Genomic DNA, 18,446 nt, shown 5'->3' on the forward strand with positions numbered 1-18,446 from the left:
ACATACTGTGTGATGAATGATGACACACTTCATCATTATGAAGATTATGGAACTAAGCTATAAATGAAGCCATAGCTACAATGTTAAGGGCCTGAATAATTGCAGGTCACAGAAGTTACCTTGGATTTTGGTTTCCAGAAAATACCCCAAGTACATCTGGAGTCATTTGGCCTTTCTGAAAACAGAACAGAAAAATTGACTGCATTACTCACCCAATCCAACCACTTTTTTAAAAATGAATCTCCCCCACCCCAAATATTAAAGTAAAACTTGCCATTTGTGGGGAACTTGGGAGAATTTAAACTAATAACTTTAAATTTTTTAAATACTTCCAGTCCTCACCCACTGCCTTAAAAACATGACATTAATTGTTCTGTTCAGGGACTAGCAAACTCTGACCCATAGTTGGTCACCTGCTCTTATTAATAAAATTGTGTTAGAATACAGCCATATCATTTGTTTACATATTGTCTGTTGTAGCTTTTGCACTGAAACTGCACAGTTGTACAGAACAGAAATCATATAGCTCCTAAGCCTTTTAAAGCTTAAACTTGGCACTTTAAGAAAAAGTTTGCCAGCACCTGCCCTATATTTTTATATAGATATATCATTATTTTATAACCATTCTTTTATTTTTGCTATTATAAACATGACAGAGAAGCTCTTAGTTCATAAATTGTGTTGTTATTACCTGTACTAGAATTCTAAGTGCAATATTAGATTGAAGAGTATTCAGTTTATACATTGAAAAATACTAATACTTAACTTTATCTCCCCAAAATGGTTATGGGCACCCTCTTGTTACAGCATGAACTTTGAGTTAAGAGTTTATTTACCTAGATTTTTTTTCTTTGACTCTTCAAACAAAGTTGTTGTTGTTGTTGTTGTTTAACCTAGTGTGATTTTCATTCGTGCTATTCACCAAATATTTCTAGTATGTGGTCATATGATGATTCCCTGGCCAACAAGCTGTAAGTGAAAAGTAACTCCTGACTTGGATCATTTAAATGTTGATGTGAGACTCTTTAAAACCTTCTTTTCTCTGACATGGTGATAATGATTACTACATCAGTCAGTGCTCCTGAGGGATTGTGAACAGAGTCCCTGTTTATTTAGGTGGACATGCAGCATAAGGAAGAAAGAAACATTTTTAAGTTAAGGCAGTTTATTTCAAGTTAGTTAATCCATCTGATAGAGGATTAGCCCTGAAAGTGGAATGCTGCCATAAAAAGAAACAAAACTACTAAATTAAACTATATTGCATTGGTTTAGATGACAGATGGTTAAGTTACATGAGGTGATCCCCATTCAGCTGTGGTGGAAGATTTGGTAAACTTGCCTACCATATTTGGAAGAAAAATAATACAGTGAAGTTGTATCTCTATTGGAAGGGTATGTATAACAATTTTGTTTACTATTTTAGTTAGCATTTGATAAGATATTTTAAGAAAGAAGTGAACCCAGATGAGAAATGGTAAGATTGCCAGTGGAAATAGAGAATAGGGAAAGTTCAGAAATTCAGATACTTGAAGGGTTGGAAGAGATAAAACTTATTATCCCTAATCAGAAAAAGGAGAAAACCTTTAAGCAACAAAGCTTAACTGAATCAAGAATATGGCCATCATACTAATTGTTCAAACTACTATTTGCTTAAGAAGAGGCCGCCTGATAGTGCTTCTATGCAAGCATTCTTCATTGCATTTCTTGGAAAATTTATGTATTTTTCTGAATCTCAATACAAGTCAGTTAAGAAATTGATGAAATAGAAGAAAGTATTGCAACTAAACAAGAATTAAAGCTTAGTAGTGAATTTAGAGCCATTACTGGATTGAAGGAATTCACTGAAATCAAGCCCAAAAGCAAGAGTCCAAGAGTAAGGTCAACATTTCCAGGAATCAGAACAGGAGGATGTAGAAGAGAAGTGGTCACTGTCTGATCACACAGTCTTGCTTGTAGCTATTGCCATGTTACAAATACATGTTTGTTCCTGTCTGCTACTAATGGTGAGTCATTCTTGTAAATAAAATAAATATTAATAGGATTATGTATGTAGTATACTTTATGTAAATCCCATCAATGGTGTTCCAAGAAGTACTATGTAGAAGCAAATTAATTCCTTAAATTGGCAGTTTTGACTTCTGAATCTGTATGGTGCTATTACCCTTGACGGGACATCCAGATGTAACATTCAAATATACCAAGTAAGTTTGTTGGCATTTCCTAATTTGTATGATTATTTGCCAAAGGCTGCTGTTCTTTGCAAATACTTTAACTAGAAATGCTAAGAAAAGAAGTAATGTTTTTTGGGGTGCCTGGGTGGCTCAGTGGGTTAAGCCGCTGCCTTCGGCTCAGGTCATGATCTCGGGGTCCTGGGATCGAGTCCCGCATCGGGCTCTCTGCTCAGCAGGGAGCCTGCTTCCTCCTCCTTCTCTTTCTACCTGCCTCTCTGCCTACTTGTAATCTCTCTCTGTCAAATAAATAAATAAAATCTTTAAAAAAAAAAAAAGTAATGTTTTTGGAACATGCTGAAATGAAATCAGAAATTGACCTAAACTCTAAATTAGCAAAAGCAGTATCATGTTCAATAGCAAGACCAAAACCAGGGAATGCGGACAAAATATTTTCATTAGCAAAGAGGGAAAAAAACTTTTATAAATCAACATGTAACCTAAAACCAACTTGCAGATGTTTTTGGATAATCCTTAGCAGCTCAACTAATACCAATGCAAAAATGAAAGATAAGTTTTTGTGTCTGAAATGTTTGTTATAATAAAGATAAAAACTATCAGGGCAGTTATTATGTGCTTTTAAGTTTCATTTTAAGATAAACTTTTAACAAGTATTTGTAGTACTTTCAGTTTTTAAAATGATTTTTATTTGGCATTTTTGCTAATGTTTCCTTCATTTAATATTTTTTGTTATCAAATATCTTTGTCAGGCAGAGACAGTGGTATTGAAATACATAATCATCACAATATACTGATCCATATTAATAAACCACATATTTATTATTGTGTCTTTTCAACAGAAAATATATGAAACATTTAGCATAATTATCACAGAAAAATGATTCTGTATTTATTATGGTCACTGATAACTATTTTAAAATATATTAAGCATATACAGGGTGATGATGCTGCATAATTTTGGGATTCCTGAGAATTCCCAGTGATTTTGATTCCTTATTCCCATATCCTAAATATTAATATCTGTCAAAAGTTGGAAATACTAATGCCTGCCATTCTGTTCAGATAGGCAAAATGGCTTGGGAAATGGGTACTAAAGTGTCAGTCTTGTACCAAAGCCTGATGGCTCAATCTAAATGTGGGGAAAAGCTAGAGGGACCTTGTCTTTAACATTGTGGGTATGTCTTTAACATTGTGGTTATGACTACTGGCTCATTGCTAACGAATTATATAAATAAGAAGCAAATATTTTGAGAAAGTTACACTGTCAAAGAAACCAAGAACCTGGACTTAAAGTTTATAATTGTTCAAGAATTAAAATGAACACTTAGGCCCCTAATTCTCCTTTTTTTTTCTCCCCAAGTTTTATTTAAATTCCAATTAATTAACATACAGTATAATAGTAGTTTCAGGTGTGGAATCTAGTGACCCAACTCTTCCATATAACATCTCGTGCTCATCACAAATGGCCTAATCTCCCTTAGTCCCCAGCACCTATAAAACCTTAATCCCTTTAAACCCCATCACCTATTTAACCCATCCCCCTGCCCATCTCCCCACTGGTTACCATCAACTATAGAGAACGTGTTCTCTATAGTTAAGAGTCTGTTTCTTGGTTTTACACTTTTTTTAAAAAACCCCTTTCTTACTTTTTTTAATGTTCATTTGTTTCTTGAATTCCATATATGAATGAAGTCATATGGTATTTGTCTTTTGTCTGACTCACTAATAATTTGCTTAGCACAGTATACTCTAATTCCATCCATGTCCTTGCAAATGGCAAGATTTCATTCTCTCTCTTTTTTTAAAGATTTTATTTATTCATTAGAGAGGGAGAGAGAACACACAAGCAGGGAGAGCAGCAGGCAGATGGAGAAGCAGACTCCTTGCTGAGCAAGTAGCTCAATGCAGGACTCGATCCCAGGACCCTGGGATCATGACCTGAGCCAAAATCAGGCACTTAACCAACTGAGCCGTCCAGGCATCCCACAAGATTTCATTCTTTTTGATGGCTAATATTTCACTGTATATGTACACCACATCTGGGGGGTGGGGTTATGGACATTGGGGAGGGTATGTGCTTTGGTGAGTGCTGTGAAGTGTGTAAACCTGGTGATTCACAGACCTGTACCCCTGGGGATAAAAATATATGTTTATAAAAAATAAAAAAATAAAAAATATATATATATATACACACACCACATATTTATCCATTCATCAGTTGATGGACATCTGGGCTTTTTGTATAATCTGGGCTATTGTTGATAATGTTGCTGTAATCATTGGGGTGCATGTATTCCTTTGAACTAGTTTTTTTGGGGGGGGCCCCAACTTTCTACATGAGATAGCAGATGGAAAAAGTTGTTTGGTCCCCAAATAGAACCTATTTCCAATATCCACCTCAGATGTGAAAAGAATAAAGAAAAAATGAAGGACCTCCTAGATGGTGGGTTCAATAACTATGGACAACAATGGATTAGGGATCTCCTCGAGGGATTTCTGTAGGAGAGAATTGTTTTGGGCCAGTGACTTTGAGTATCACCCGTCTTTCCCTTTATGCATAAGAGCATTTATTACAGTTTTTCTAATTCTATTTCAATCTTGTATGTGTAGGAGACAGATATCTTTTTAGGTCAGAGGTCAATAGTTAAAGAAGAGACTAGTGCATACCATCGCCCATTAGAGACTGGCAGAAGGTAACTGAACTTTGAGCTTGCTGCCATTGATTTAATGGGACTTTTGAGTTACCTCTCCTCAGAAGAGAAAATGTGTTTGGGCTGTAGGAAGGGGGTGCACTGAATAACTATTGACCAGAAGGATGATCTGTGATAGTCCTTAGGATTATTCACCATATAGTTAAGTTCTCCCTAGAGAACCTGACACAGGAAGATTATACTTCCCTTGTGGGTGATTGGGGCCATCTGTCTGGATCTGGCCTGTGAATTGTGAGCAAATACGATGTGTAACTTCTGAACTCAGGCACTGAATTGCCAATTTGAGACCTTCTAGACTCTTGTCTTTCCTCTGACTTGTTTACTGGCAACAGTTGAGATGGTGGTTACTCTGTCATCTGAGTAAATAATGAAAAGAAAAATCACCCATCCAATTTGCAATGAACTTTTAAAATGTGTGAGAAATAAATTTTTGTTGTTTTTAGTAATTGACATTATGGGGTGGTTACTATAAGTCTAACCTATCCTGACTGATAATATCATGAAAATCTTTTCATGCCAGTATCCAAGGACCTTATGTCAGAATTTCCTAACCTTTTTATTTTTTATTTTCTTTTTAAAGATTTTACTTACTTATTTAACACAGAGAAAGAGAGAGAGATCACAGTAGGCAGAGAGGCAGGCAGACAGAGAGGGGGAAACAGGCTCCCTGATGAGCAGAGAGCCCAATGTGGGGCTCGATCCCAGGGCCCTGGGATCATGACCTGAGCTGAAGGCAGAAGCTTAACCCACTGAGCCACCCAGGTGCCCCTCCTAACCTTTTTAGATCTACCTCAGCATTTCCTATCTTTTACTACTATCATCTTGCATACTAGTTTTAGATTAGTTCCCCCTGGGATTTTTAAGAATCATTTTATTGCATAACTTAAAAATCATTTTTAGAACTTTCACTTCTGGTCAATTTGGAGTAATAAGTATTGGATCAACCTTCCCCCATGAAATAAACAAAAAACCCCATGAAACTATGGTTTTCAAGACAGTGACCTCAAAAATGAAAGATAGTGATCCACGACACAAAACAAATGAGGTGAGCCCTATGGTTGCCTGAGTTTACTGACTTGAGTGGTCACAAGCCATAGCACAGAGAAAGGAAAATAAGGCATAAACAGATTCCTGGAGGAGACAGAGCTGAGAGTCCGGGAAGGCCCAGGGAAGAAGTGTTCATAGGACTAAGTCTGAGAGAGGTAAGAGCTGCGCAGAGATTTGCAGTATTCAGCAGAGTACTATGTGTGTGTGAAGAAATTAGGGAAAAGGAACTAGGGAAAGAAAAATCTGAAAGGATTAGGCGAAATAATGCTCGTATTTTAAATAGGGGTAGAAACAGTACATATTCCTATAAGAACTTAAAAATGTAAAATTCAGGGATCATTGGGTAGAAAACTCAGGAAAGTCTTGCCTCAATGTGAGAATAATTAGCACTTGTAATAGCAGACTGAGCATTGTTCTGTACCCAACTAACAAATCACAAAAGCAAGATCTGAAAGGGTCAAGTAATTTCTAGTGTACTATATCCCAGAACAAAACTCAAGAAGATATAATACCCACCACCTGGTGAAGAAATAATGAATACTGTTTTTCTGAAAATAAATAAATTGGAAAAAAAAATATTTCTAGACTTAATACCAAAAAAAAAAAAAAAACTCAAGAAGATATAAAGAAATACAAAAATACTGAGTATCCACAAAAGTAAAATTCACAATGTTTGGCATCCAGTAAAAGGCTATGAGGCATACAAAGAGGCAGGAAAACATAGTCATAACAAGGAAAATAGCTGGTCAAAATTGACCCAGAACTGATACATGTGTCAGAATTAGGATAGGACATTAAAACAGTTAATAGAATTATCTTTAAAAAACTAAGATATTTAAAAATCCAAATTGAATATTAAAGATAAAAACTACATCTGGGATAAAAATTATGCTGATGTGATTAATGGCAGATCAGAGACAGCAGAAGAAAAGTTCAGAATTTTAAGATAGCAATAGAAACAATCCAGTGAGCTGCCGGGCATCAAGGCCTAATATTTTCCAAACATGAAAACTGTACTCCTGAAGATCTAAGAAGCTCAACAAATCCCAAGCACATGATACATGAAGAAAAACCACAAAGGCAGCATGATAAAATTGCTGAAAACCTGTAATAAAGAGAAAATTTTAAGCAGCCAGATAAAAATTTAAAGTAGTCAGATAAAAAATCATGACATACAGAGGAACAAAGATGAGGATGACATCAGATTTCCTTAAAAGCACTGAAAAAGAAAAAAAAAACCTGTCAACCTAAAATTATATTCCTAGCAAAAATGCTTTTCAAAAACAAAGGCAGACTTTTTCTGAATTTATCATCAGAGACTGCAATCTAAGGAACACTGAAAGAAGTCCTGTGGGCAGAAGGTATACACTTGAGATCAAATTACTTAACTATGTTCACATTTTCTGTAGTCTTACTGATTTGTTATTCCCCTTGATCAGTTACTAAAGGGAATATTTTAAAATCTCCCAGACTCTCGTGATGGGTTTATCAGTTTATAGTTGTAATTTATCAACTTCTGCTTTAAGATTATATATAATGTACATACAACACAGCTTATTTTCCTGGTGAATTGAGCTCTATTATATAGTGACCCTCTTTATCAAATCAGGTAATGCTTAACATTTTTGTTATTTTGTTAAAGTTATTTTGCTTGAAATAGCTACACAAATTTTCTTAGTTTATAAATACAAATTCTCAGGGGAGATCCTCCTTACTCCAGACAAGTCACAGTTTGAGACATATATATATATATATATATATATATTTTTTTTTTTCTGTACCAGTGGTTGAAGGTAAGTGAGTATTTCTTTTCTTTTTTTTTTTTTTATTTGATAGACAGAGAGAGATCACAAGTAGAGAGGCAGGCAGAGAGAGGGGGAAGCAGGCTCCCCGCTGAGCAGAGAGCCCGATGTGGGGCTCGATCCCAGGACCCTGAGATCATGACCCGAGCCGAAGGCAGAGGCTTAAACCACTGAGCCACCCAGGTGCCCCGGTAAGTGAGAATTTCTAATTCATCCTTACACTAAGATGTAGACCTTTGTGGTCTCAGCTTTGTAAGCTAGTCTCCTACTAGACATGAGCTTTATTTTCCTTCACCAGGGATAGGCTGTATAATGCTCGGGTTCAGCAAGTACTCTCAAAGCAGAAGTCAACTTCAGTGCTCAAACTCTCTGGGTTCCTGCCTGCAGTAAGTTTCTCCTCCTGAGTTTTCCCTCTTTTTTACTAGATTAGGACCTATTTAAGAAGATTTTTAAAAATATTTGTCCAGAATTTTTGGTTATTTCTTATTCTGTTCTTGGTTTTCTTTCTTAATGTTTATTTCCATCAGATGGTGTGGAATTTTTATCTAAAGATTCAATATTCAGTGGAAGTCTCCTGCTCCCCCCACTTCCCCCGCTTCTCTCTGATCACCCCTCTCTGTTTGGCAGTTTTGTGGTTTCCTCCCTTTAGTCATCCAGGACCCTAGTCCAGAACTGGGTTTCCATGTCTAGAAACTCCTGCCCCAAAGTGGCTTGAGACTGCAGCTGGCCCAGTATCTTGGGCAGGATGTAGCTTTGCTCAGGTGTCTGTGCAGTTTTCTCTGTTGATTCTACTAATAATGAAGTTATACAGGTTTACATAAGCAGTAACATCAGATAGTGATCACAACCACTTTTGCAGAGCCCACTTAGACCATGGTTCCATGACACATATGGAATGCTTTCGTCAATTCCAATGAGTAAAACAATCCCACTAGCTTCTAGTTGCTTTGTGGACCCAGAAATCTGCGGGGCTGTGGCGTTGGCTCCATGTCACTATTGCCTTCTGTTTCTGACCCAGAGAAGTGTTGATTTTATGTTTGAACATGAGTTTGTCTTTTTCTTGTTGTTGACTGAATCTATAATCCACATATATAGAGCAGGAAGAGAGTTTAAAGCATGGTTTTATAACACTCTTGAACTGAAGTGTCCCTTACACATTTCTTTAAGTATATTTTGTTATTCTCTGACTAGCTTCTTTATTTGGATGGTGGGCCCTTCTGAATCATTTTGTTTTCTAAAAATGAGTTTAAGGTTATTATTTTTTATAGTTAACTTTTACTAATCATTTTCTATATGCCAGGCACTAGGCTAAAAGTCCTTTATATCAATTATTTGCTATAATTTGCCTCTAGGTCTTAGGAGGTAGAAACTATCAGTACTTCCGTCTGTAAATGAGGATATTGAGGCATAAAGAATAAGAAATTTGCCAAAGGTAATCAGGTAGGAAATCTGCTTCTTAAAATCCTGTGTTCCTGACTAGAATTAGATAACCCAGTTAAATGATGCAGATCTGTATTTTAAAAAGTTAACAGATTTTCTTCATTTCTTAGTTCTTTCCCCCTTACCCTACAAACCCAAAGTAACCAGTGTTAATAACCCTGGTGTATATCATTCCATTCTTGGTACTTGTACAAATGTACCACATGTGTGTGCCTGCACATAGATACATTACAGATTTGCTTTTCTATGTACAAAACAGCTCTGTGGGAGTTATTTAAACAAGGATTACTTAAGTAGGGAAAAGAAGTAGATGCCTGAGAGACAGGGGTGATGAAGACTTTTCACTTCATACCCTTATATACCTTTGGCATTTTGAACTATTAGTGATTTGATTATTCAAAAATACCAATTTTAAGCACTGAATTTGTAGTAACATTGTATACAAATCTTTAAATGGATAAATGTTTCATTTACCTTTGGTAAATACTGAGGACTGGGATTACTAGGTCACTTGGCAAATACATGTTCAGTTGTTTAGGAAGCTCTTGCACTGTTTTCCAAAGGGGCTACATTGCTTAATATTCTCATCAGCATTATACAAGAGTTTTAGTTGTTCCAAATTGTCACCAACACCTGCTATGATCAATCTCTTTAATTTTATTGATTCCATTGGGTATCTATATTGTAGTAGTATATCAGAGAATATACTCTCTGTGATTTTCAAACTTTCAAGTGTGTTGAGATTATCTTTATGACTGAGTAAATGTCAATTTTTCGTGTATACTTAAAAGGTATATATATACTCTGTAGTTGTTGGCTATATGTCCACTGGGTCAATTTTCTTAATTTTGTAATTCAAATCTCTTTATATCCTACTGATTTTGTCTACTTGTTCTGTCGCTTACTGGGTATAATGTGAGGTAAAATATCACACTGACTCACCTGTTACTCCTTTCAGTTCTTCAATTTTTCTATATTGCAATCACTGATATTATGGTCTGTTACCATAGTTTTGTCTTTTCCAGAATGTCCTATAAATAGAATACTACCTTATGTAACCTTTGAGACTGGCTTCTTTCACTCAGTGTAATGACTATGAGATTTATACAGCTGTTGCATATATAAATGGTTGATTCTTTTTTATTGCTGAGTAGTAATCCATTATATTTATAAACCAAGTTTGTTTATCTACTAATCCATTAAAGGACATATGAATTGTTTCCTGTTTGGTGATTATAAATATATTATTAATAGAATTTGGTGATTATAAATACAGTGTGGAGATTACAAATAAATATCTAAAATAAATAGATATAAACATTCATATACATATTTTTGTGTAACCGTAAGTTTTTCTTTCTATAGAATAATTACCTAGGAGAAGGATTGCTAAGTCACATTGTAAGTGCATATTTAACTTGATAAGATGCTGTTTTCCAGAGTAGCTGCACAATTTGCATTCTTAGCTTTAACATTTTACTTAGAATAAATATTTTACCTCTTAAAGTTTAATGTAGAATACTTACCATCATATGTCCTTTTATCCTCCTTGTTTTATGTTTTATTTGTCATATATATATATTACACCTATATTCATTGAACACTCCATTAGATAATGTTATAATTTTTGTTTCAACTGTCAAATACTTTTTGAAGAACTTGAAAGAATGATCTATTATATTTACTCAGAAACTTACCATTTCTTTTGCTCATCCATTATTAATAATATGCAATAATAATATGCAAAGTTTTCTTCTGGTATCATTTTCCTTTTGTCTGAAGAACTTTCTTTAGTAATTTTTTTTACAGTAGGTCTGATGACAATTCTCTTAGCTTTAGGTAGACAGATTTTTTTCCCTGCATTTTAAAAAATGTTGTGCCACTTTGGGTCTCCATGGTTTCTGGTAAAAATCTGCAGTTATTTGAATTATTGTTCCTTTATAACAAGGTGTTTTTCTTTTACTGCTTTCAAATTTTTTTTTTTTTGTCTTTAGTTTTCAGCAGTTTGATTATGGCATCTTTGGGTCTGAATTTCTTTGGGATTATGCTATTTGGGATTTGCTGAACTCCTTGAATCTGTACATTTCTGTCTTTTGCCAAATTTGGGAAGTTTTCAGGCAAAGGGAACCCTTTTTATTGTAGTAAAATATACACAATATAAAATTTACTATTTTAACATTTTTTAAAAGTTTTTATTTTAATTCTAGTTAACATACAGTGTAATATTAGTTTCAGAGTTACAATTTGGTAATTTTACACTTAATAATACAATAATATAGGATGGTGTGCTATTTTAATATTTTTAAGTATACAATTCAGTGCTATACTGTATATTATCAATGTTGTACAAGGATCACTGCTATCTATTTCCAGGATTTTTCATCAGCCCAAACAGAAACTCTGTATCCATTTGGTATAATTCCCCTTTCCCCCACCATCTAGTTCTGGTAACTTCTCTTCTCTGTGAATTTGTATATTCCAATACCTTCCAAAAGTGGTATCATACCATGTTTGTCTGTATTATTTTACATCTGCATTTTTTTCACTTAGTGTAATGTTTTCAAGGTTCATCCATGTTGCAGCTTGTATCAGGATTTCATTCTTGTTTATGACTAATATTCTGTTGCATGTATATGCTACATTTTGTTTGTCCATTTATGTTGATTGGATATTTGGCTTGTTTTGACTTTTTAGCCACTGTGAATAATTCTGCTATGAATATTTGTGTACAAGTCCTGTGTGTTTGAATCCTGTTTTCTGTTTTTTTGAGTATACACCTCAGAGTGGAATTGCTGAATTATATTATAATTCTTATATTCAACATTTTGTGAAACTGCCAAACTTTTCTACAGTGGTTGCACCATTTTAAATTCCCAATAACGATGAATAAAGGTTCTTATCTCTCCACATCCTCACCAACATGTATTAATTTCAGGGTTTGTTAATAATAGCCATCTTAGTGAATGGTATCAGCTATAATTGATTTCTCTCTTTGTCTGAAACTCAGATAACACAAACATTAGTTTGGTTTTGTTTCACAGGTTCTGTAGGCTCTGTACTTTTTTAAAAAATATTTTTCTGTTTTCAGACCAGATAATTTCTACTGGTCTATCTGCTGATTAAATTATTCATTTTGCTTTCTCAATTCTGCTATTGAATCCATTTATTCCAGTCAGATTTTTTAAATACTGTATTTTTTTATTATAAAATTTTCATTTGGTTCTTTGTTTTGTCTTCCATTTCTTTACTAAGACTTTGTGTCTTCATGTTCATATTAAGAATGTTTGTCTCTATTCCAGGAACAATTTTATAATAGCTTCTCTAGTGCTTTGACAGATAATTCAAACATCTGTATCAAATCAGCATTGGTATGTGTTGATTGTCTCTTTCTCATGTAAGTTCAGATCTGTCTGGTTCTTTATAGGCTTTGTATTCAGGATTGTATCTTGGACATTTTGAATATTATGAGACTCTGTGCTTTGTTTTACTCATATGGAGAATGTTGGTATTTTTGTTTTAGCTGGCAGTTAACCTGGTTGGGTTCAGGCTGCAAGTTCCAACCAGCCATCTGTGGGTATGGTTTCAATGTCACTCCCATTTTCAAAGCCTTCACAGTTTTATTCAAATCTGTCTCACACATATTCTTTTTTTTTTTTTTTAAGATTTTTTTTTTTAATTAGTTATTTGACAGAGAGAGACCACAAGTAGGCAGAGAGGCAGGCAGAGAGAGAGAGAGAGAGAGGAGGAATCAGGCTCCCTGCTGAGCAGAGAGCCCGATGCGGGACTCGATCCCAGGACCCTGAGATCATGACCCGAGCCGAAGGCAGCGGCTTAACCCACTGAGCCACCCAGGCGCCCTGTCTCACACATATTCTGTTCAGTGGCCAGAGTCCTGAATGGTCGTCCCTCTCTTTGTTGAGTTCTCAGTCTTTGGTATATTGTTTATGAACAGGACCACACATGCACTCCTCAGAAGTGATATCAGGAGTTCATTAACAATTTTATCAGGTACTTATCAAAAGCTTCTCCCTCTTACTCTTAACTCTCCTCGGTACTTACAAATTCCATGGGACTCCCTTTTGATCCTCCACTTAGAATGCTGGGGCTTTATTTCATTTCTTGCAGACACTCACCATAACTACACCAATGTCCAGGGCTAAGTAGAGAAGGGAAGTCAGAGGGAGTTAAAAAAGCAATGGGGATCCCCTCACCATTTTGAGACTATAACTCCCCTGATTGGAAAGTTTGTCTCCCTCAGTTTTTGGTGCTTGTGGGGTCCTATAGCTACCAGAGACTCTGTGTGCCTGAGCTGGAAACCTTCTCTGACACGTCCCTCTTACCACACCAATGCCCATTTCCTCATTTCAGGCTGCCAAAATCAGGCTGAGGGCTACCAGAGGGAGAAAAATGGTTCACTCACCACTGATTAAGTGATACTTTGAATTCTGTCCTTTTCCTCCACTTGACCTACTTCTGTCTGCTTTTCAGAGTTCTCAAAAGGTGTTGCATTCATTCTGTCCTGGTTTTATAGCTGCATTCAATAGGAAAATCAGAATGGAGTGTGCTTGTTCCACCTTACCCCCAAATTTGAATCCTTATAATTTTGTAATTAAAAACAGAAATAACAAGGAAGGCTGTTTATTCATTTTTTAAAAATCAAACGAGTTTGATGTGTAAACACTTGCAAGACTAGGCCAAAGCTTCCCTAAAAGTTTCCATACAGCTTTTTAAGTTTTTATTTAAATTCCAACTAGTTAACATAGTTATATTGTATTAACACTACATAATCACTAATAGTTATATTAGCTTCAAGGTGTATAATTTAGTGATTCAGCCTTCCATACAATACCCTGTGCTCATCACAAGTTTACTCCTTAATCCCCATCACCTCTGTCACCCATCCCCCCACCCATTTTCTGTCTGGTAACCCTTAGTTTGTTCTCCATAGTTAAGAATCTGTTTCTTCTACCTTCCTCTTTTTTTCCCCTTATGCTCATTTGTTTTGTTTTTTAAATTTCACATATGAGTAAAATCACATGATATTTTTCTTTCTCTGACTGACTTACAGAATTTTAATCTAAGCAAAATTTCAGGGAGAAGCCAACACTTTAAAATTTCACTAAGTCAAGAACAAGTCAGGGATGTCTGCCATGTTACTCAGGCTTCTTAGTTACAAATCACAGAAAATCTACTCTGGCTGATTGAAGATAAAAAAATAGCTTACAAAATAAATACAAGAAGACAAAAAAAACAAAAAAAACAACAACACCCTACATCAGAAATGAAAATGGGGGCATTACTACTAACCTTAGAGAAATGACAAAGATTATAAGAGAATGCTATGAACAGTTGCATATCAAAAAATTAAATAATCTAAGTAACATACATAAATTCCTAGAAATAAACAAATTATAAAAATGAAATCAAGAAGAAATAGAAAAGTTAACAGAGTTATCACAAAAGATTCAACCAGTAATTAAAGAACCTCTCAACAAAGAAAGGTCCAGGGCCAAGTGGCTTCCCTGGTAAATTCTACCATAGAATTTTAAAAAGTTAACACCAATCCTTTTCAAACTTTTACAAAAAGTAAAAGAGGGAACACTTTGTAACTCATTCTGTGAGACTAACATTACCTTGATACCAACGTCATTTAAAGACATTACAAGAAAACTAGAAATCAACGTCCGTTATGAATATAGATGCAAAAATCCTCATAGCAAGCCAAATCCAGCAGCATATTAATAGACTGAACACTCTGACCAAATGGAATTTATTCCAGGAGGGCAAAGTTAGTTCGACATAGAATATAAATCAATGTACCATATTACATTAATAGAATGAAGAAAAAACACTACATAATCACTGCAACTGATGCAGAAAAAAAAATTTGACAAAATCCAACACCATTTCATGATAAAAACTCAAAACTAAGAATATAAGGGAACTTGTGCAACATGTTAACATTTTTGATGCTTGTGGAGTCCTGTAGCTACCAGAAGACACCCTTCCTCTTTGAGCCTGAGCTAGAAGACTTCTCTGGAACCAATCTCTCACCACACCAGTGACCATTTCCTCATTTCAGGCTGCCTAAATCTGGGCTGAGGATACCAGAGAAAGAAATAATCATTTCCTGACCAGTGACTAGGTGATAACTTTGATACTACAGCTAGGATACAAATTCAGCAAAGTTGTAGGGTACAAGATCAACATTCAGAAATTAATTGTATTTCTATATACTACTAGTGAATAATCCAAAAAGGAAGTTATGAAAAAAAACTTCACTTATAATGGCATCCAAAAAAGTAAAATACTAGGAATAAATGAAACCAAGAAAGTGAAAGTCTTGTATACTGAAAACTATAAAACATTGTTGAAAGAAATTAAAAAGGACCTAAATATATGGCAAGAGAGCCTATGCTTCTGGATTAGAAAGTTTAATATTGTTACATTGGCAGTACTACCCATACTAATCTACAGATTCAATGCAATCCCTAGCAAGATTTCAATGGTCTTTTTTTTTTTTTTCCAGAACTGGAAAAGCCAATCCTCAAATTCATATGGATTTGCAAGTGTCCAAATAGCTGAAACAATCTCATAAAAGAAAAACAAGTTGGAGGACTCACATTTCGTGATTTCAAATCTTATTACAATACTACATAATTATGACAAGTAGGCTTGGCATAAGAATGGGCATATTTTTTTTTTAAATTTTTTTATTTATTTATTTGAGAGAGACAGTGAGAGAGAGCATGAGCGAGGAGAAGGTCAGAGAGCGAAGCAGACTCCCCATGGAGCTGGGAGCCTGATGTGGGACTCGATCCCGGGACTCCAGGATCACGCCCTGAGCCGAAGGCAGTCATCCAACCAACTGCGCCACCCAGGCGTCCCAAGAATGGGCATATTGATCAAAGAAATAAAATTGTGAGTCCAGAAGTAAACCATTTATCTATGGCCAAAGATTATTTTTCAATTCTTTTTTTTTTAAGTATTTTATTTATTTATTTGACTGACAGAGATCACAAGTAGGCAGAGAGGCAGGCAGAGAGAGAGGGGGTAGCAGGCTTCCGGCTGAGCAGAAAGCCTGATGTGGGGCTCAATCCCAGGACCCTGGGATCATGACATGAGCCGAAGGCAGAGGCTTAACCCACTGAGCCACCCAGGCGCCCCTGTTTTTCAATTCTTTCTTGGTGGTAAAATACATATAATTTCTCACCTTAACTATCTTAAAATGTAGAGTTCAGTGGTATTAATTGCATTCATGTAGTTGAGTAACCACCACCATCCATTTCTGGAACTTTTTATCCTGCAAAATTGAAATAAATACATTAAACAATAACTCCTTATTCTCCCTTCCCTTTGGGCCTGGTAACCACTATTCTACTTTCTATCTCTTGATTTTGACTACTCATAAGTGACATCATACACTATTTATCTATTATAATTAGCTTATTTCACTTAGCATAATCTCTTCAAAGTTGATCCGTGTTGTAGCATTTTAAGAATTTTATTCCTTTTTAAGGCTGAATAATATTCAGTTACATGTATATACATTTTATTTATCCATTAATATGTAGATTTACACTTGAGTTGTTTCCATGTTTTAGCTATCATGAATAATACTGCTATGAACATAGGTGTACAAATATCTTTTTAAGACCCTGGGTTTCAATAGTTACAGGTGAAAATCAGCCTAGCTCTATAAAAAACTCACTACTCGGAGTACACACTAGACGAATTTCCACGAATAGGACCTGAGCATCATGATTTTAAATCCTTATAGTTGGTTTATATATGGTCCAAGTTAAGAACTACTGACCTAGAGCTTCGTAGCACATAATAAGCATTCAATAAAGAGTTGAATGATTGACTAACTTGTAACTTGAGAAGGGCACTAAGAACACGCTAGAAGTATCAAGTTAGTGATGAAAGTTCTGGCTTTCAGAAGCACAGTTACTAATGCAACATTGTCATTGATAGGTTTAGGTGGGTTTAAAACTTGATTCTGGAGTTTACTTGATTTATGCGCAGAGAACAAGGAGTACTTTCCTATAACAGAGGACGAGAACCTTTTAATTCTCAGGAGTTAAGCAACCAACCAAAACTTTATTGTCAGAATAATAGCTAGGCTTTTAAAGCTCCTTTCAGATATAAAGAGCCAATAGATAAAAGATAAAGACCTATGAATCTCTGGAGTCATTCCTGAGATTAAACGTTTGTAGCCAAATGCGCTGTCTCTGGAACTTGTTTTTATTCGAAAAGCCTAAAATTCCTTCAGAGTGAGGAAGATGTGATCTCTCCTCCAAATACCCGTATTATAGCACAGCTACCAAGTTTCAAGAGTACACAGTTTACTCTCAGCTAGACTTCCTCAGGTTTTGAACAAAATTCTCACCTGAAAGTATAGTAGAAACCACTAGATTCTGATGGAAAATTGTTTTGAACTAATTAATGTTATTTACACCTTTCCCCAGAAACCTGATCTCAATATTTTTTTTCATTATATATAAACTTGAAGACGTGTAAGAAGTGGTTAGGGATTGGTTAACCTCTGTTTTTGTATAGTTACTTAAATGAGACTATTGCTGACTGGCTACTTTCAGAAGCATGTGTACTAGAGTAAGGTTGTTTTTGGTTGGCTGACTTGTGGAAGGGGTGATCATTGACTACTGATGTGAAGTTATTGAAAGATTGGGATCGTTTTTAAACTGGTTCTTGTTCTTACTACTGATAGAACCAATAAGTGCTCAGACCATTTTTGGAAAAATAAGACTTTTTTTTTATTCTCAGCACTTTGTTACTTTATTTTACTCATTTGTAAAATAAGTAGACCATACCAAAATTTCTCAAAGTATATATGATATCTTGGTTCTAAGGCATGTAAATAGGTGTGTTGTGTAACTAAAGAGTACTTGGGCAAAGATAATTTTCTTTATTGTGGAAGTTTTCAGAATGTTTAATATGTACAGCATGAATCTACAACTGAGATACATAGAATATGGCTTTTTAAAAATTCCTTTCATAATTTTAATTCCAATATAGTTAACATACAGTGCTATATTAGGTTCAGATGTACAATATAGTGATTCAACAACTCAGTGCTCATGGTAAGTATAATCTTAACCCCCATCACCTGTTTCACCCTTCCCACCACCAACCTCACCTCTGATAACCATCAGCTTCTTCTCTGTAGTAAAGAGTCTGTTTTTTGGTCTCTTTTTTGATGTTCATTTGTTTTATTTCTTAAATTCCACATATGA

The sequence above is a fragment of the Neovison vison genome, chromosome 13 (assembly GCF_020171115.1).
Source record: "Neovison vison isolate M4711 chromosome 13, ASM_NN_V1, whole genome shotgun sequence".
Classification (NCBI taxonomy): domain Eukaryota; kingdom Metazoa; phylum Chordata; class Mammalia; order Carnivora; family Mustelidae; genus Neogale; species Neogale vison.